The sequence below is a fragment of the Zootoca vivipara genome, chromosome 11 (genome assembly GCF_963506605.1).
Source record: "Zootoca vivipara chromosome 11, rZooViv1.1, whole genome shotgun sequence".
NCBI lineage: Eukaryota > Metazoa > Chordata > Lepidosauria > Squamata > Lacertidae > Zootoca > Zootoca vivipara.
In genome coordinates this window covers 56,400,371-56,421,461 of record NC_083286.1, presented here as the reverse complement: position 1 = coordinate 56,421,461, position 21,091 = coordinate 56,400,371, and the positions used below count along the sequence as shown (strand labels likewise).

At 43.7% G+C, this 21,091-nt stretch overlaps 1 protein-coding gene across 3 annotated transcripts in view; it reads left to right on the top strand.

Moving 5' to 3' along the window:
* Positions 1 to 21,091, top strand: part of SETBP1 (SET binding protein 1) — a 260,050-nt gene that overhangs the window by 50,686 nt on the left and 188,273 nt on the right. The gene's annotated exons all lie outside the window — the stretch shown is intronic.

Sequence of the window (21,091 nt, the reverse complement as noted above, 5' to 3'; positions counted from 1 at the left end):
AGCAATTCGTCACAACTTCGTTTGGTATTGGCGGTTACGCACTAGAATATGTATTTATCTGGTGTGTTTGAGGACTGGTTGTGGCCATCATCCAACCCTCCTCTTTAGGGGTATCCCATAAAAGGGATCTGGCAGTCGTGGATCCTGTCCGATGCCCTGCTGGTGGCTAGGGCCATGGCATGACCCCCGGTAACATCAGGGGAAGCTTTCAGTTGTATTTGCATCAACAGGCTCCTCCCACTGGTTGTTAACCTTATATGACTCCCCACTGAGCGGGGTGGAGTCGTGTTTGCTCGTGTGTCCAATGCCTAAGCCAATACCTCTCACTTGCTCTAACCAATAAAGTTGTGGCCTTATTTTTCCCATTAACTTAAATTCATGTGTCACTGTGTCTTTATTTCTTGCGGTGGGTGGGTCCTCGAACCTCAACCTGATACCCCAAGGTATGAAATCGATTGGGGAGCTGCAGGAAATCGCGTTCTAACACACAAGGGGCCCCACAGACGAGGTGCTGAGGATGTCTGTACCAGAGGACCACTGACACCAGCAGCTGTTTGCCCTCGGCCATCTCCTCTATTTGCACATTTTAGAAAGCCCCCAGCTCTTCAGCCGGGAATCCGTGGTGCAGAAATCAAAGGTGCTCATTGTTCAGGGAGCATCTTGAGGGCAACTAAATATTGTGCAATAAAGCAAGTATCCTTCTCTTCCTCCCCAGACTCCTCCCCTCCTCCAGCCACCTTCTCCCACAAGGAGACGGGGAGCACCTGGCATCCTTCCTCATTTGTATTCAACACGGGTTGCTGCTGCCTCTGTGAAAAGCAGGCTGCGCTGTGGGTCCCCAGCTGCTTCTTCTGTGGGGCAGGGAGGAAGGGGGGGGCTGTCCCTTGTCATGATCTGATGAGCTTTTTTTGTGGCAATTATCCATGTGTTCTGACACCCCCCTTCCCTCCCCCTTTTTGCATGTGTGAGATTTCCTTGTTCTTGGGCATGCTCACACTCTTGTGTGAAAGTTTAATGAAGCAACAAACAGGCACTTGCTTCCTGCAAGGTCTCCGGAGGACCTTAAATCTGCACAAACGAATGCTAGGTCAAGGGAAAAAACAACGAGCACCCAAAACCTTTGCTCTGCAAGTGTCATTCACGGTGGAAGTCAAACTGCTGAAGTCAAACTTAGCTAACTCTTGGTACAAGGAACATAGGAATTTGGCTTCTGCTGAGTTGTTCCATCTGGTTCTGTATCGTCTGCACTGACTGGCAGCAGTTTCCAGGGTTTCAGACAGGTTACAGATAAAATTAAGACCTCCACACAGGTGGTGCTGTGGGTTTAACCATTTGTCTCTAGCTCAGTATTGTCGGTATGCAACCCGTAGTTGCCTTTGACCGGACTAAACAATCCAGGGATGCGGGTGGCACTGTGGGTTATACCACAGAGCCTAGGGCTTGCTGATCAGAAGGTCAGCGGTTCGAATCCCTGCGATGGGGTGAGCTCCCGTTGCTTGGTCCCAGCTCCTGCCAACCTAGCAGTTCGAAAGCACATCAAAATGCAAGTAGATAAATAGGAACCGCTACAGCGGGAAGGTAAACGGTGTTTCCGTGTGCTGCTCTGGTTCGCCAGAAGCGGCTTTGCCATGCTGGCCACATGACCTGGAAGCTGTACGCCGGCTCCCTCGGCCAATAATGCGAGATGAGCGCCACAACCCCAGAGTCGGTCACGACTGGACCTAATGGTCAGGGGTCCCTTTACCTTTACCTTACCACACATGGTTAAACTACGGGACTCGCTCCCACAGGAAGCAGTGAAAGCCACCAACAGAGACAAGACAAGTTCGTGGAGGACAGGGCTATCAATGCCTGTGCTCTTCCTTCACAGCAATGCTTCTGAGTACCAGTTGTTGGAAACCACGGGAGGAGAGAGTTGGTCTTGTGCTCGAATCCTGCTTGTGGGTTTCCCACGGGCATCTGGTTAGCTCCTGTTAGAACAGGACTAGGTGGACCATTGGCCTGATCCAGCAGGCGGCTCTTCCGCTCAGGGGCAGTGGTGCACCTTCTGTGATGAAGGCATCCCCCCTCTTCAGAGAGGGAACCAGGATTTACCAGAAGGAGCCCATGGAGTGGCATTCCTTCCCACTGCTATAGGGTCTCCTACTGGCCACGCATAAGCTGGTCCTTGTCAGTTCAGCTGGACTGTTGCCATGAGAAAAAATAGGTAGTGGTGGGGGATCTCCTTTCTCTGCCTCTTTTCCATATGGCCCATGGTGAGGCTTCTGCACTGGGAAGCTTCTTGATGGAGGGGAGAGGGCTCTTTTGTGCCAAAGGAGCCATGTCTGAGCTGATCTATCTGAACAGGTTAAATAAACAGGCCTCTGTTTGGGTTAATTGTGCTGGTTCTGCTGCTCTGCGTTACTGATCTATCCGGGAGTCTGGCCAAGGAGCAGATGGGAGAGGCGGCATCGCCCCTTCTCCCTCCTCTTCCTCCTCCTCTTCCTCCTCCTCCTCTTTGTGTCTGTCTTTACCTTTCTCCTTATTTTGTTTCTCTCTCTCTCTCTCCCCCCCCTTTTGCTTGATCACATAGGCCAGATGGCAGGGGGGCAGCAACAGCGAAGAAGTGAAGCGTGGCATATGGGCGGCCTGTTTAATTCCTAAGCCAGTTTGGGAGGAGGACATGGAGGGAAACAACGAAAGGTTTTGAAAGGAGATGGGGGGGATTGTGGAGGAAGGAAAGGAAGAAGAGGGACAGACATATTCAGTGCCCACCTAAAAATATTGGGTGGTGAAAGTGAAGTCTGGGGGGGGAGCTTAATTTGGACTGGGGTCACCAGCCCCATAACCACCAAACCTTTCAGTGTCAAGAGAGATCAGCCTTTGGGGCATACAAAGGATTGATGACGAAGATGTAAGCTTTGACCATGTGCAGAGTGCCTTGCAATGACCTTTCCTCATTGCTCCTATTTTGCCCATCTGAAACAGATGAGAACGCAGAAATAGCATCTCTCTCTTTTTAGGAAGTGGGGTAGGAATCCCCAGGAACTCAGCAGGAGCATAAAGATTTCAATGACTACTGGCTATGATTGCTGCCTCCAATATCAGAGGCAATACCTGAGACTGGGAATCACCTGTGGGGAGAGTGCTGTTGCGCCCATGCCCTGCTTGTGGGCTTCCCAAATCATCTGGTTGGCAGCTATGAGAACAAGGTGCTGGGCTAGATGGGCCTTTGAGCCAAACTCATCTGGGCCAAACTCAAATTTCCTCTTTTCTGCCGGTGCTGCTTTCGGAGGTCGTTCAGTGGGAAAGCTCTGGTGAAAAGAAGAAGAAACTGAAGCAGAGAACTTTCTCTGCCTCTCCTGAGAGACGTGACCTAGACGTGAGGGTGGCCAGTTTTGAAGGAAGGAGAAGGTGGGGAGATGCGAGAAGCTCTTGGCTGCATTCTGGTCACACAGCCGTAAACGAGCTTCCTCTACTACCATGTCAGCTAGCCATGGAAGCCTTGTCAGCTCCACGGAGAGAGTAAAGATGGAGTTGTCTGCTTTAAAATGCAGCAGCAGAGGAGAGGGAGGGGGGCACTGTCTCCAATTTCCACCTTCCCTCCCCTTCCACCCAACCTTGAGGTTATGATGGATGTGGGACACTTCCAGGTTGACACAAGTGTATGCGTGGAATGCTGTTGCCACTGACCTTTTGTGTCTGAACGTTAGACAGGAAGGACTAATGAAGCAAGCTTCTTCCATTAAAAAGGCAAGGGGAGGGAAAGGAAAATGCCATTCCAAGGAGAGAGAGAGAAAAAAAAGATGTTTAGGTTGCAGTCTGGTTTGGGGAGGGGGGGAAAAGTGGGGGTTTATCCCGGCCTCTAAAATTAGGGTTTTAGCCCACTGGAACTAATGGAGAGTCTGTACCTAAATTATGCAGACTGTATCCTCAGGTAGTTTGTTGCAGACTTTAATAATAATAATAATAATAATAATAATAATAATAATAATAATGTAAAGGAGAACCCTTTTGCTTGAAGTTTCCTTTGCGATTAGAAGGTATGTTTGAATGCTTTTTAACCAAGTCAATGTCTGGCTTAATATTTTCCCTTGTCAATCGCTCCTTTGATTTTAACCACCATGTAGTAATTTTCGGAAAAATACATTTATCCTTTTGGTGATTTCTCTCTTTGCACACCTGCCCTGTAGGGAAAACTGCCAGAGATGATTTACATATGCACATCTAGTTGTCATTGCCTGTATCTGTGATGGCATAATTTTGACTCAACCGCAGATGCTCTAATGAAGGTGATCAGGGCTGAAAGATAATTCGTGCAATGATGTGGCCAAAGTTGAACCAGTGGGAATCAGGCTTTTAAAAACCAAACCAAACCAATGGAAGCCTAGGGAATGGGTGATCCCAAAATGGTGATCTCTTTCAGGTTCAGAAGATCCAATTGACACATGTCTAAGTGGGCTCCCTATTCATTGTGTTAAAAACTATGGGAGATTTCAGATGATCAGATATTGTCTTAAAAAACTGAGATTATAGACGATCTCATTTCATCATGTGCCACATTGATGTCGGTTCCATCCCATTTTTGTGCATATTTTTTAAAAAAGTAACATCCTACAAAATTTGCATGGCAAAAATTCTTTATAAATACAAAAGAAATACCCTACAAATCTGCATGGCAAAAAACCCCCTCTTTATAAATATTTACAAGGTGGTCAGAAGAAATGGCGCCTGATTTCATGCTGTTGATCTCTGAGAGATTACATCAAATCAGTTCTCAGGCTTGCCTTAAAAGCTCCCTTACTCCCCAAATACTGCATCAAATCCAGAATGAGAGTATATTCTCTCAAAGCTTTCTGTGTTCTGTAGTTCTTCTCCTGTGGTTGCCTTATCATTTAGGGTGCATCCAGCTATATATCCTTGTTTTTATGACAGTGAAGGGGAAGTGGTTATGCTTTAATCAATATCTAGGCATGAGAAGTGACCACAAAAACCAGGCCCCTCTGCCTTTAAAATACTTTATTTTATGAACTCATAATTGCAAAGTAGTTTTGGCTAGCTGAATATGATATATGAATTTTCTCCCTTAGCTTACCCACTGTAGCCTATACAAAATTTTAAAAAAATTCCTTCCAGTAGCACCTTAGAGACCAGCTAAGTTTGTCATTGGTATGAGCTTTCGTGTGCATGCACACTTCTTCAGATACCACTGTAGCCCATGTGTTGGTAGTCTCAAGGCTTGATTACTACAATGCACATTAAATGGGGCTACTCTTGACTCTGGTCCAGAAGCTTCAGTGGTGCGGAACATGGCGGCTTGATAGCTGATGGGAGTAGCTTTGTGGCAGCATTATTAGACACATGGTTTTGCATGCATGCTTCACATGAAACCATGTGTTAGCACAATATACATGAGCTGTAACAAATCCAAGCTTCAGTTATGGTGTGTGTGTTCATGCAGGAATCCATGGGTTATGAAGCCAGCTTTTAAAAACTGGCCATCGTTAGTGATGGACCAGAATCTCAGATTGGGCTACGATGCCTAACCATGTTTAAGGGAAAAGTTAAAACTTCAAAAGTTGTACCAGCCACATAGAATGAGGATATGAGAAGCAGGAAGCATGCAAGCCCAAGGCATATGCAATTAGGGGTGGCTAACCTTTGGCCCTCCATTTGTTTGTGCACACTGTAACTCCCATCGCCCCTGACCATTGACTATGGTGGTTGGGACTAATGGGATCTGGAGCATAGTTGCCAAGTCTCCTGTTTTTCGCGGGAAACCCCCGTATATTAAACCGTTTCCCGCTGGCAGCCGGGATTGATTGTGTTGAGTGGCACCTGATATAGAACCTGTTTGTGTTTGGAGGAAGTGAAATTTTAAAATACTGTAGTCGGTATTGGCTCTGTAATCATGCAGTGGAGAAATGAGTTGACAATTGCTTATTTCCCGAATACTCTGTTTTAACTGGGAGCACAAGGTAGGGTAATAGGTCACTGCAACAGTTAATAACAGAAAAAAAATATTAACATTTGTACTTGTATGAAGATGTTATTTAATTAATGGAACGCCTATTGCAACTTTTAGAAGTGATGCTATGGATAATTAATGAACATATTGGAAATGAAATAGAAGAAGTTCAGTTCTTAAATCTGTGGGAAGGGCTTCCATGATGATTCATGAAGTATCTTTTCACCCACTAATGTACATGCAACTTGGACAAAGTAAGTTTGAGGTATCCTAGCCCCCAGTATCCTTCACTGCTTGTGGTCTAGATATAATATTCATATCTCCTGGTTTTGCCAATCTTAATAAGCTAATGTATCTAAAACTCTAAAATTTTCATACTGAAGAGGGATGTACCCTGCAGTAATGAGAAGAAGTTATGAATGGGGGAAAGAATCCACGGAACAGGCAGCTCGTCAAAGTTGTTCATTTTATTAATAGACTGCTGTTGATATTAGTGGCTACAAAAGATGCTATTTCTATGTTGTTTGCATAGGGTGGTGTTACTTTTTCTCCTGTGGGGAAAGGCCACTCAGTAAATCATGGTGAAATATATGCATATAAACTATTTTCCCTTGCTGCCTATGGAAACTATTGGTTTTCTCAGTTTGCTGCTGGGAGAGAAATATGTCAGAAAACATGCATGATTCCACAAACTGTTGTATTAATAATAAAGCCATTTCTTTTCATACCATTGAGATTCCTTCCTCCTCTTCTAAAGAGGAGACATAAAGAGACTTAAAGAGACATAGTATCACGATCTCTCTCTCTGTCTCTCTCTCTCTCTCTCTCTCTCTCTCTCTCTCTGTGTGTGTGTGTGTGTGTGTGTCTGTGTGTCACACATGCACATCCACCATCATTCCAAGTCGAATGCAGGGAAGCAAATATTGGGCTATGCGTTGGTTTGTTTTTTGTTAGTTGTTGTTTTTTACAATGGAGTTACCCTGTCATCTCTCCCCTCCCCTGCAAACAGCAACCTCATGAAATCAGGCTAAGATGAAGTGACTTTTTCAGGCCAGCCATTGATCTGCATGCCTTAGAATTTGGATTTGGACCTAGGCCTCACTGGACCATGTCTAAAATGTCACCTGTTGGTGCACATTGACCAATACAGATTTAGATCATTGTTGAGACTTCAGGTGTGCTTCCAGATATGGCTTTACCTTCCCTGGCTGATGATTGTGTGCATGCCATGTGCGTCATCCAATGAAGCTGTGTGATTGAAGATTCAGACAAACTGTGGGACTCATGGCCACAAGACAAGAGTGATGGCCACCCACTTGAATGGCGTTAAAAGGGGGGTTAGACAAAATTATGCTAGCCAGGGTGGCTATACAGTGGTACCTCTGGTTAAGAACTTAATTCGTTCCGGAGGTCCGTTCTTAACCTGAAACTGTTCTTAACCTGAAGCACCACTTAAGCTAATGGGGCCTCCTGTTGCCGCCGCGTCGCTGGAGCACGATTTCTGTTCTCATCCTGAAGCAAAGTTCTTAACCTGAGGTAGTATTTCTGGGTTAGCAGAGTTTGTAACCTGAAGCGTTTGTAACCCGAGGTACGAGTGTATATTACCTCCAGTATCAGAAGTGATATGTTTGAATTCCAGTTGCTGGAGAGCATGAATGGTAGAGTGATGTTGCACTCACATCCTGTTTGTGGGCTTCCGATAGAGACCTGGTTGGCCACCGTGTGAAAAAAAGATCCAGGATTAGATGGGGCCTTTGGTGTGATCCAGCAGGACTCTCCTTATGTCCTGTTGAGTAGTGTTTAAATATTACGTAATCCAATAAAGGCAGGCTGTGGCCTTCATTCAGGGTTCACAAAAAGAAGCATCTTTACTGAAATTGCAGTATGGAGATATGTGCACATTTAACAAATAGAAAACATAATTGGGATGAAGCCACACAGTTAATTGACTAAAGGCTGTTTAATTGTTTGAGAGCTGGTGTAGTTAGTGGTTAACAAGATGAACTGTGAGCAAGGAAGTAAGTCCTCGGTTCAAACATTTTTCTCAGCAATGAACTGACTACAGGCCTTTTATAATAAGAGATATAACAGCAGCAGCATCAACAACAATCATTATTGCTCTTTTGGCAAACCAATAGACCCTCAACTTCAGGTCTCTGGCTGCATAGACCTACCTTACAAGGAGGATGTAAAGATTACTGAGGGTATGTATGTGAAAATACATTCCGTACTTTCAGCCCTGGGACCCAACACAGCCAATGTTAACTACTTTTGAGTCGCACTGATTATGTGTTAATGTGCATGTCAACCACCTGCTTAAAACTCTCTTAAACAAATAGGCCTTTTAAGAGTGCTTAACCGATTGGATTGTGTCCTTGAAATGCCCCAAATCAGTGCCAAGTATTGTATTGCAATGGGTTGGAGTTTGTGTATCATTCTAATTTTACAATCCTTGGGGTGTGATTGCTTTGTGGGAGTTTTACTAGCTATGTGGCTGTATGTTTCCCGTTAAACAAAATTGTACATTTTTTGGGTAGGGTATGGATTTTGATATGAATAAAACAAATGATAAAAAAACCCTAGTTTTTAAAGGAAGGAGGGTTAGACCCCTGATAATGTAAATCCCAGTCATTTTGTGTGTGTGTGCGTGCGTGCGTGCGCGCACATACACACACACACACAATCTCTCTGTCTCTCAGAGGCGACACAGGAGCTCACGCACTTTGCATAAAATGTGAATATAACCCAGCAGCCCCAACCATACCTTTGACAACCCCAGGAGCATTCTTTGCTTCTTTCTCTCTCTCCCCCCTCCCTTTTATAAATTCTTCTTTTACTTCAGCCCCTTTCAATGCCAGGACTGTGGTGGTTTTGATCTCCCTTGAATGGTGTCCCCTCATTTGGGTCTCCAATTCTGAGAAGATTTGGGGGCATTGTCTGAGGTAGCGGGATGTCGGATTGATTTCGGAGCTTTTGTATCGACTCTGGGCTCCTGAATGAAGCTGTCATGTGTGTCTATGGCTGGCTAGCGGGCTGTCCGGCTCCAAGCTGTGCCTTCCTTTGTTATTTAGGCCTCATTGAGCCGAGGGAAGAGGCTCATTTCAGGGTGATTTACCACCACCCAAACACCAGCTGTCCGTTGCACTGCTGCTGCTGCTGCTCTCCACCTTGGCTCGGCTAGCCGTGGTCTGTCTTGCCTCCACCCCCATCCTGGTTCTCCCTTAGGAATGGCCAAAAGGTTCTAAAACCAAGGGAGACTGGATATCACCCCCCCCACTGATTCCAAGAGGGGTTGGATGGAGAAGTTTAAAGAAAATGGAGGGAGGCGGGATTCAGTATTTTCAGGCTTCCGTTCCCTTGTCACTGGCAGATTAAGCTGTAAGGGTCAAGTTGATTCCTCTTTTAGCACGGAGGGAGAGTGAAAGAATAGTTGAAGAAGCAGGTGGAGAAGCTGGGATCTGGGTTGTTAATATTAATATTTTAAAAATAATAGTAGTAAACAACAACATCAATAATTGTTAGTGCACTGCGTGTAAAGTTTACTAAAGGTCTGTGTAGTTCATTTGAATATTATTTTGCATTGTCAAAGAAGCTGGTAGTTAGCTAAATTTTACTCAGAGTAGACCTGTTGAAAATAGTGAACCGAATGCAATCATGTCCATTAATTTTCCGTGGGTCTACTCTGAGTGCTATACTTTTTTATATATAAAAGTATATTATAACATCTTTAGCAGAGTTCACATTTATATCAAAAGTGGAATGATTTGGGCAGCGGAGGGGGAAATATGTTAGTTTTGGACCAGCATTTTGGGATAGGTTCAAAATAACATCCTAGAGAAGGCACTGGTAAATTTTATATATTCCAGCGTATAGAGGTGATTTCCAAGTATCCATAAATCATCGATTCATTGAATCCCAACCCATATTTCCTAAAAGGTTCCGTTCTTTTCTTGATCCTCACAGTACATTTGATTGAAAATTGTCAGAACTACATGTGCCCAATGGCACACATAGGCACCTATATCCAGGCTTATGTGACCCCAGGATAAAACCAAAACCAAATACCCATCAATTGTGTACATCTTGCTTTTATGGTGGTCTGAGAATGAATTCCTCGCTGGTTCCATTCTGACATCCTGTTCTCCCTTGGTTTAGCCACTTGTTGACTACATAAAGTGTGTTTGTGGATGTGTGTGGAGGTTGTATGAATTCAGCCGCCATTAAGAGAGCAGGAAAACTCTGGATGAATGAGAAGGTTTTTAAAATGTTGGAATAGTTAGGGGTGTGACATGTTGAATAGACAGCTGATGGCCAAGGATGGTAGCTCAGAGGCAGAACATCTGTTTGGTATGCAGAAGGTTTTAGGATCAATCCCTGACATCTCCAGAATAGGCCTGGAAGAGATCCCTGTTTGAAAACCCAAAGAACCCCGGTCAATCTCTGTTGACAATACTGAGTCAAATGGATCATTGGTCTGAATTGCATCGAAGGCAGCTTCTTATGTTCTTAATTCAGCGTGCTAAGAAGTGGGTCCAAAGTTCCCAAGGAACCCAAAGCTTTTCTTTTAGGAATTTTAGATAATGATACAGTCATACCTCGGTCTAAGTACGCTTCGGTTTGAGTACTTTCAGTTTAAGTACTCCGCGGACCCGACTGGAACAGATTAATCCACTTTCAATTAGAGTGGTGCCTCGCAAGACAAATTTAATTCGTTCTGTAAGTCAATTCATTTTGCGAAAAATTCGTCTAGCGAATCCCATAGGAGTGCATTGAATTTAATTGAATTTCAATGCATTCCTATGGGAAACTGCGATTCGCTAGATGAATTTTTCACAAAACGAATTCGTCTAGCGAGGCAACCTCCGCTCGAAAAATTTCTTCGTTAAGCGAAAAATTTCTCTTACAGGGCATTCGTCTAGCGAGGCACCACTGTACTTTCAATGGGAAAGTTCGCTCCAAGTTAAGTACGCTTCAGGTTAAGTATGGACCTCCGGAACTAATTACACTCATACTTCAGGTTAAGTACGCTTCAGGTTGAGTACTCCACGGACCTGTCTGGAACAGATTAATCCACTTTCCATTACTTTCAATGGGAAAGTTTGCTTCAGGTTAAGTATGCTTCAGGTTAAGTACAGACTTCCGGAACCAATAACACTCATACTTCAGGTTAAGTACGCTTCAGGTTGACTACTCCGCAGACCCGTCTGGAACAGATTAATCCACTTTCCATTACTTTCAATGGGACAGTTTGCTTCAGGTTAAGTACGCTTTAGGTTAAGTATGGACTTCCAGAACCAATTACACTCATACTTTGGGTTATGTATACTTCAGGTTGAGTACTCCGCAGACCTGTCTGGAATGGATTACTCCACTTTCCATTACTTTCAATGGGAAAGTTCGCTTCAGGTTAAGTACGCTTCAGATTAAGTACAGATTTCTGGAACCAATTGTGTACTTAAACCGAGGTACCACTGTACACCAAAAGAGTTGGTTAACTTATTTATGTATATAACGATAGCAACACGAATACTGTATGCCAAAGATGGAAAGAAGTCCCAACACAGGAAGAATGGCTTTTGAAAATGATGGAGTTTGCAGAACTGTCAAGATCAACCGCAACAAGAATTAGAGAACAAAATGACGAAAAATTTCTTGAGGACTGGAGTCCTTTTATTGAGTATTTAAAGAACTATGGTAGTGTGATGAAAACATGAGCAGGACTTGAAATGTGAGCAGCAGCATTAAAAATTAAGATAAATAGGTTAAAATGGATGTATTGAATATTATATGTGAAATATGCAGCTTTTAAGGTTAAATATGGGACGCAGGTGGTGCTGTGGTCTAAACCACAGAGCCTAGGGCTTGCCGATCAGAAGGTTGGCGGTTCGAATTTGTGTGACAGGGTGAGCTCCCGTTGCTCAGTCCCAGCTCCTGCCAACCTAGCAGTTCGAAAAGACGTCAAAGTGCAAGTAGATAAATAGGTACTGCTCCGGCGGGAAGGTAAACAGTGTTTCCGTGCTCTGCTCTGGTTTTGCCAGAAGCAGCTTAGTCATGCTGACCACATGACCTGGAAAAACTGTCTGCGGACAAACATCAGCTCCCTCGGCCAGTAAAGCGAGATGAGCGCCGCAACCCCAGAGTCGTCCGTGACTGGACTTAACGGTCAAGGGTCCCTTTACCTTTACCTTTTTAAGGTTAAATATGGAAACCACCTAAGGTGGGGACAGGAAGTCAATCGATAGTTATTTATGATTTATGTTAAAATCTGTAGCGGGGGTTTTGGGGTGAAAAATCAATAAATTAAGATTTTAAAAATGTGGGTCCAAAGCATTCCTAAAGAATCCAATGTTAGTATAGGAAGTACTTCATTTGTTTTCAGCAGGGGTCCATTTTGGAGCGCAACCTCCTTTTCCCATGTGACTTCAGGGCTACCCAAAGCTTCTGGAGGTTGAAGAGCAGTAGGCATGGACTGAATTGCAGTTTGTCACTGGGGGAAAGTTGCACAGCTAAGATTCCACAAAATCTCAAAGTCTGTGTTGGATATGCCAGGCCTGCATCCTTATCACACTACCGTATATTCTGGCGTATAAGACGACTTTTTAACCCCAGAAAATCGTCTCAAAAGTCGGGGGTCGTCTTATACGCCGGGTATAAGACCGAAGTGGAGAATCTGTAATTCAGCAATGCAAAGTGGCCCTCAGTTTAAAATTGGGAACAAGTGGGGATAAAATAGCTATTTTTGACATACATTTTGATGTGCAGTAGATCAACAGCAGCTTGAAACGGGAAAGGAAACCATGCTAGCTTAGGTTGAAATATCATCTTTTGCCTGGTGACAGAATCAAAAACTGAGCGGCCATGAATATGCATTTGTGGGGGGCAGAGAGGGGAGAGGGAGAGATTTGTACTAAAATAATATATACATTATGTATACATAGTAATCCGGTACAGGGTGGTGCAAAATAATTCATCTTTGTCCTTTAACTCCCCTCTTCCAGGGACCATTCCATCAACAACAATGCAATTATTGCCTGGAGGTTAGGAGAGAGAGAGAGAGGGAAACATGGATATGGTATTTCATGCATGAATGCCAAAGGTTCTGGTTGTCTGTGAGATCAAGTTGCTAGATTTCCTTCCATCCACAGGGCAGCCCAACTCATAATCTCTTTTCCAGTCTATAACATTATTTGTTTCAAGAGCCCAGAACTCTGTTCTAGGTGAAGGACAGGAGTTAAAAGCAGGAATAATACCTGCAAAACACTTTTAGGGCTGATAAATACTGAAGGTGGAGGATCTTGGTGTCTCTGCCGACATTCCTTCACACATAAGGAATCTGTGGTTAAAGCCAATGTTATTGCGGTGCAGTCTGAGATTATTCATTTAAACACATTTATGAACTACTTGGTCTAAGCAGTATACAAGAGATTGCTCCATCAGCAATAGCATTTCTGCTCGTCTGATAGAACCAACTCCTTCCAACTCTTCTGGGGTGTCCCAAACCCCCAAAAGGCAGATGGCACCAAAGTGTAGAGTATCTCAGGCTTGCACAACTCTGGAAACATTTGTTTCCTGTTATAGGTGAAATTGTGGACTGATGTTTTTTGACCAGGTTTTATGAAAGCTTGACAGGGCTTATGAAGCCAGGCACACTGGATGGGTGATAAAAAAAGGTAAAAAGGTAAAGGACCCCTGGATGGTTAAGTCCACTCAATGGCGACTATGGGGTTGTGGTGCTCATCTCGCTTACAGGCTGAGGGAGCTGGTGTTTGTCCACAGACAGCTTTCCAGGTCATGTGGCCAGCATGACTAAACCACTTCTGGTGCAACACAAACACCATGATGGAAACCAGAGTGCATGGAAATGCCCTTTACCTTCCTGCTGCAGCCATACCTATTTATCTACTTGCACTGGTGTGCTTTCAAACTGCTAGGTTGGCAGGAGCTGGGACAGAGCAACGGGAGCTCATCCCGTCGTGGGGATTCGAACCCCCGACCTTCTGATTGACAAGCCCAAGAGGCTCCGTGGTTTAGACGACAGCGCCACCCACATCCCTGGATGGGTGGTATCCAAGGTTAGTCATACTAAGAGTAGGTCCACTGAACTTAATGAACTTTTGTTTCAGTGGGTCTACTCTCATTACGATTAATGTTAGATGTCACCTTTCCCAAGGTTCAGATTAGTTCATTGGATTGAAGCTGCTCTGTTTTCAGTAGTCTTGTCTTATTCTTTTATCTGTAGACAATCCCAGGACACTATGCTAGAGAGAAGCTGATAATAAATATTTTTGCTGGCTAGCTATAAACTCAGTCTACTGGTTGACTTTTTTTTGGGGGGGGTGTCTCTACAGAATGTGAATCCACATTTTCCAAATACTCTCTCTCTTTTGTCTCTGTGTCTCTCTCTGGCATTCAAATTTCAGTCTTTCAACCCTAATTAAAATTTCAAGTATGCAAAGCTAGTCTTGCACCCCAGGCTCTTTGATGGGTCTTCCTTGCAGGTTCCTCAGACCCAGAGGCAAAAATAAAAAAGTGAGACAGTGTGGGCTCTTGAAGCCTCAGAGCTGCCACCATGTTTCAGGAGGGTGACGTGGATTTTATCTTCCTGTTTGTAATGACTGACACCAGGGGGTTCACCTCTCTGCCATGTCCTGACATTGAGAAATGGATGCAATTCCTTTAAAAGAGCCTTCTCCCCTCCCCTCCATTTAGGGCATCGAGTTTTCGCCTTGCCAAACTCATTAACCTCCTTAATGCTACAATATCCTTTCTCCATATAAACCTGACTCTCTCTTTTCACCCCTCTCCCTCATCTTCAAAGCAAGTGGATTGTCTCTCTCTCTCTCTCTTGTCATTCAGCAAGCACCACACATTTTATCTCTCTCTCTGCAGACATCCAAAGCTGGAGAAGGGGAGAGATTCCTGTCTGTTGGGTGGGTAATGGGAAAGAAGAGGGGTCATGCAGTGAAACGGATCTCATCTTCCTGGATGGATCTCAAATCGAAGAAGTTTAGAGTCTTGGGGGATTAGCAAAAAAAAAGAAAAGAAAAAAAGAAATGTTTATAGACACTAAAAAAAAAGCCTTTCAGAGAATTCCCCAAAATGCTCCTTCCACATTTTCATCACAGGAGTCAAATCAGGTCGCTCTCCCAAGGCTTTGGCACATTTATGACAGCAGCCTCTTAAAATATTGTGTTGCATAGAGAGCAGCTGCTTGATCAGGACTTGATCAAGGTTTATTTTCAGAAGTGACAGCCCACATCATCTTCTTCGAATGCTCCTAACCGGGAAAGCATCTTATTGAAATGTGGAAATGTGGAAAATTAACATGGGTTGGTTTACAGGTCTGGGGCAGTTTCAGGTAGTGAAGTCCCCTGACGCAGCAATCAGAAATGGACAAATTAGTCAATTTCAGTCTCTTTCAATTTCTTATGTGTGTTTTTTATAAAAAAAAATCAAGCCCTCACAAAAATCGATTAGCATTTTTGGCGAAAATTCCTCCTAATATACATGTTTGTATCCAACTTGGTCTAATAAACACATTTTTGTGAAGCAATTTCCCCTGGAATAATGTTGAATGTTATTTGGTGTAATATTTGCATTTATACAGACACCTTAAAGCAAATTTTTATATACCTTATGTGGCTGAAGAACTGCACCACAAAATTCAGATAATGCAGATTTCAGTTTTCGTGTTGTGCAAATTTCATAGGTTCGCCTATAAATGCAAACTGGATTGAATTTTCCTGCCATCGCTGCCAATTCAATGTGTATTTAATTGTCTTTATAGCCAGCCCCATCCTTAAGGCTCACATCAAGTCACAATTCACCAGAATAAAGCATTCCATTGATTTATTTGAGCAACATATCATATATATTTATTGCTTTCCAGTCCATGGGGACACAAAGTGATGCTTGATGGCTTTAAAACAAGAATGCAGAGATCCACAAGGTGCATCTTGAATCACGTGGGCAATTTAGGAAAAGGAAGTCAAGAGTTTGACTTTGCATGCCAAAGAAAATAGTTATTTATTTAGAATATAATGAAACTTTCTAAGAACATCTTAATGCTAAAGTTTTCACTACCATTTCCCTTCTTCCTTGAGTCCAAGTAGGTGCCTTTGAGCAAGTGGTATAGGCAGCTAATGGCTTTCAGTATTGTTGATGGAGAAGGTTGTATGTGGTGCTGGGAAATGACAACAGTGATATAAACCCTTGTCTTGCTGTTGTTGTTGCAACAGACACATGGGAATAGCAACACACACAACTTTCCCAGAAGTGTGTAACTCAGCACTGGTCCCAACTAGGAAAAGGGTCCTTTCCCCTGCCTTTAGCATCCTCTCCTCTCTGAGTTGTGCCCGGCATCAATGTTGTTTATTTTTTCCTGTGCTGGTTTAAAGACCCACCTCTTTCCCCAAGCTTTTGGAGAGGGTTGAAGGGATGTGCCAATTGCTGTCTGAGTTCATTGCCCACTCTGTTGTAGTTTGTTTTAGTAATTGTCATTTGCTATATGGAAATGTTTTTGGCGATAATTGGATATGTGATTGGTGCAACGTTATCTGTTTTGTTTTGTAAGTGGTTTATGGCGAAAGGAGGGGTTATAAACCCTAAACAAATCTACACCCATGTTGAAAGAGGGCAGCTTACTTCTCATCACCTGGGTGGAGGAGACTGTTGGAGAAGCTGGAGAAGAAATGATGTATAAAGTCCCTTCACTTCCCAGCTTCATGGCGTCTTGCGGTGACCCCCCCCCCCGCATGCTGTTTTATAGCTTGTGTGGATGAGAGGCAAGGTGGCTGCTTTCAGCAGCATTAAAGCATTTGAGAATTCAGATATTTTAAAAAGAGTTCTTGAACCAATTTGGTAAACAGATGGGTAAATGTATTAATGACATCATCATTTTTTTTTATTCAGTGTTGGAAATCGGATTGTGGAAGAAACTTTGAGGAGGTCTCAGGCACAAATGAAGCAAAAGAAACTAGGTTATTATCAGCAAACGATATATGTGCCACCCTGTTGAGTTTTCTTTCTTGTTTCCATCACTTGTGTGCCACTTCATTTTGAGGGCTTTCTTTCAGCTCTTCTCAAGATTTTTGGCATCCCTAGGAGTTAACATCTCCTTTTCCTTTGGCCTGTTTCATTTTTAGGTTTCATCTTGCAATGATAGATGTGTGCCTCTTACCCCCGCTTCTCTGGAAATAATATCCAGGCTGTTGAGCAATTATTTAGTGAATGGTTGATGCAGCTTGTGTTGGTAAGGATCAGATTAATCATTATTAACCATGACCCTTCTGACAGTAACTGCATCCTGGGCCTAAGTGCTGGCCTCTATTAAGAACTAATAGCTATTAGCGAATGGCGGCCGGTTGCTTTAGTTACACTATCCCTGCAGCCTCAGGATGGGTATCAGGAGATGGAGACATCCCCAGGTCAAAGAGTAGCACAGAAGGCACGACGCCATAAGATGATGCCTTCTAGAACTATGGTACTCAAAGTGTGGTAGCCCCTTAGAGACAAAATGGTGAATGGTAGCATGGGATTTACTGAGCAGGGTCTTAGTTCATCACATGCATGAAGCCAGCTGAGAAATTGGTTGGGATCTCATGCAAGCATGACTGTTGCTTCAGGCTGCTCCATTTATTACCTCTGTAATGTGACATGATCCGGAAGTGGCTTATCCGTGATGGTTTCTCCATGCCACCAATGTTACAGAAGTGCTGCGAATGACATAATTCTTACTCGTGAAATTGTGTGGTGTTTTTTTGTTTTTTTAAGGTGGTGGTCCCTGGGGACAGTTGCAATTGCTGCACAAGCTCTCTACACCAGGCAGAACAGGGGTCGGCAAGGTTTACCTCGCCTGGGCCAGTTAACTCCAGTGGAGATCCCTCCGTGGGCTGGATTGTGTGCACGCCCGCAATTTCCAGTGTCTGCGCAGACGCGATTTCCAGCACCGCAGAAGCAAGTCCCCGCGCTACGTTGTGCCGATTTAGCGCAGCGCGTGGGGACTCGCCGAGCGGGCGGCTCAATTCGGGGCTGGCTCGTGGGCTGGTTAAATGACCCCTGTGGGTCGCTTGTGGCCCATGGGCCTTAGGTTGCCTACCCCTGATGTAGAAGTGCCATGAGATCTCATGATTGGGCACCACCAACATCAGAACTGAGATGTAACTTTGAATGAGTTGGTGTGCTCCATGGCATCTTTTCCTCTCCCTATACAGTGGTACCTCGGTTTACAAACACAATTGGTTCCGGAAGTCTGTACTTAACCTGAAGCGTACTTAATCTGAAGTGAACTTTCCCATTGAAAGTAATGGAAATTGGATTAATCCATTCCAGACAGTCCGTGGAGTACTTAAACTGAAGCGTACTTAACCTAAAGTGAACTTTCCCATTGACAGTAATGCAAAGTGGATTAATCTGTTCCAGACGGGTCCGCGGAGTACTCAACCTGAAGCATACTTAACCTGAGGTATGAGTGTAATTGGTTCCGGAAGTCCGTACTTAACCTGAAACGTACTTAACCTGAAGCGAACTTTCCCATTGAAAGTAATGGAAAGTGGATTAATCTGTTCCAGACAGGTCCGCAGAGTACTTGAAACTGAAAATACTCAAACGGAGGCATACTTAAACTGAGGGATGACCGTAGTTGAATGTGATCGCTATGCTTACTGCATATCACATCAGACATTGAGAGTAACACAATGGAAGTTTTACCTTAACTAGATCCAGGTAGGTAGCCGTGTTGGTCTGATGCAGTCAGAATAAATTAAAAAATTAAAAAAAATTGTCCAGTAGCACCTTAGAGACCAACTAAGGTATCTGAAGAAGTGTGCATGCGCACAAAAGCTTATACCCAGAACAAACTTAGTTGGGCTCTAAAAATGAGATGAGCCCCGCAACCCCAGAGTCATCTGCAACTGGACTTAACTGTCAGGGGCCCTTTACCTTTACCTTTTAAGGTGCTACTGGACAATTTTTTACCTTAACTAATATGGCTGCTTTTTGTGGGGACAACACTAATGATTCAGAAAAGCTAGATATTTCCCCACAACATTGGCACTTTGGCCCGCTGCACGGTTTGCTCTGGCAGACAAATTATTTTGTCTCCAAGCTGTGTCTCACATGGACTTCCGATACAAGAAAGGTAGCACTCTAAATTATTATGGAAGTCCTGAGCTGGAAAGCAGGATACTCAATATGTCACCATATTGTTGTTTCTTTTCACTTAACTTTCAGCTAATTCAACTTCATTGGAATGAGAGAAAATTCTGCTGTTTCCAAAAGTTGGGGGCGTCATCTCCACTTTCAAGTTTGTGGAAGCCAGATACTTCTTAGGGAATTTCCCTTCAAATTGTCTGAAGTCAAAATGTGAATCTGCCAGGTGTTTTTCCCTCCCAAAGTAAATATACTTCCTTCTCAAAATTACTAGTTCAACTGAGCCTATTAATTGGCCTTAAGCCTGTTATTATAATGAGACTGAAAGTTGGTAATTCAAAAGATCTTCTCTTCAAAAACTGTTTACATTCAGCTGTGTTCCATCTTCCACCTTCATTTTCTGTTTCTCAGGCCTCCTGAGAAGAAAATAATTGTCTTCATCCTTGTAAAAGTTTGTCTTCAGCTTTTATGTGAGATTTTTTTAAAAAATGGAGGGGGGAGATATTTGACTTTTTTGTTAATAGTGCTGTGTTTTCCTTGCTTCGCCGGCTGGATAATGAGTAAAAAACCCAAAGCTTAGGTAAACCATGAACCTTAAACCTGTAATTGCATTATAAATTAACTTCATTGGCTCTTTGGAAATCTTGAAAGCAACACCCACCCACCCTAGTTTTGGCTGGCGCAGGACAAAGTTGGAAATGGCAACGTGGTGTTGGCAGTAAATCGAACCTAAATAAAGGTTGAGTGGTGGGTTTTTATGTGGGTTTTTTTGCAGTGTGTGGGAACGAATGCTTGAATCCACTTTGAGGAGAAGATTTGAATCTGGAGCCAACCTGATTAACACTTTTGATCTGACAGTTCTTGTGAGGGTAATATTGCTTGACCCTTCAAGGACCTTATTTAAAGTAAAAGTAGCAGAGTGCAAGAAGAGCTAATTCAAAGATTTTTAAAGAATAAAAAAAGGAATAATCAAAAATGACAATTTTTAACGTGTGCTGGAACACCTTGTGATTTCCTGGCCTTTCTATTAAAAAAGGGAGAATCAGAGATGTGGGGAAAGACTGTCTTAAACAAATATATCAAGCTGTTCAAATAAGTAGCTGTTGAGATCCAAAATGGGAGCGAGGATGTGTGTTCTGCATGCAGGTACAGTATATTTTGCTATTTATTCAAGGCGAACAGGGCATGCAAAGGACTCCAAGAAGATTGACTTGGCCTTTCTTTCCATAGTTCCTGGTTACATTCTTCCGCTTGTCAGTAAGGAAATCACTAAAGCGCAAAAAGTTCAAGAGATCACACAGTTGGAAACTGTCTGAACAAATCTGGATCGAGCCCCGGCACTTGACATTCCTTCCTCTCGCTTTCGAAATTGTTCGGTTCACGTCGGAGAGGAACACATGGGTAGGCGGAAGCATGGCGCTTGCAGCCTTTCTGGCCGTGACCGGCGATTGCCGAGGGCGTCAAATTTAAGGGATGACTTCACCAGCCAAAGCCTATTGATCGCCATACTGTGATGTCATCGGGAGTTGTGTTCCTTCATGCCTAATCCATGCTTAATCAGAAGTCTTCATAGTGGGGCTGAAGGACTCCCAGTCTCCACCCAAAGTTTTCTGAGAACTCACACTTTGGTGAGGACCATGCAGTCTTCACGAGCCATTTGTTCCCAGTTGCCATTTTGTGCTGGGTTAGATATTTTGTGTTCAAAGAGATCTCCATGTAGAGCTGCCCCCTCATTTAAAGTAAAAGGGAAAGTTTCACTCATCTATGCTCTTTAGATGGCATAGAAGGCCTTGGGTAGAGACCCATAAAGGCAGGGTTGCCATATGTCTGGATTTTCTGGGGTTCTTGGGGTTTTTTTGGGGGGGGGAATTGGCAAAATGTCCGGGCTCTTTGAAACTTTTTCAAAAAACTCAACAACTTTCTTAGGACGATTTTCCAAGAAAAGCTCAACAACTCCCCCACCCCACCCCCCAAAAGCTCAATGACTTTCCCTAA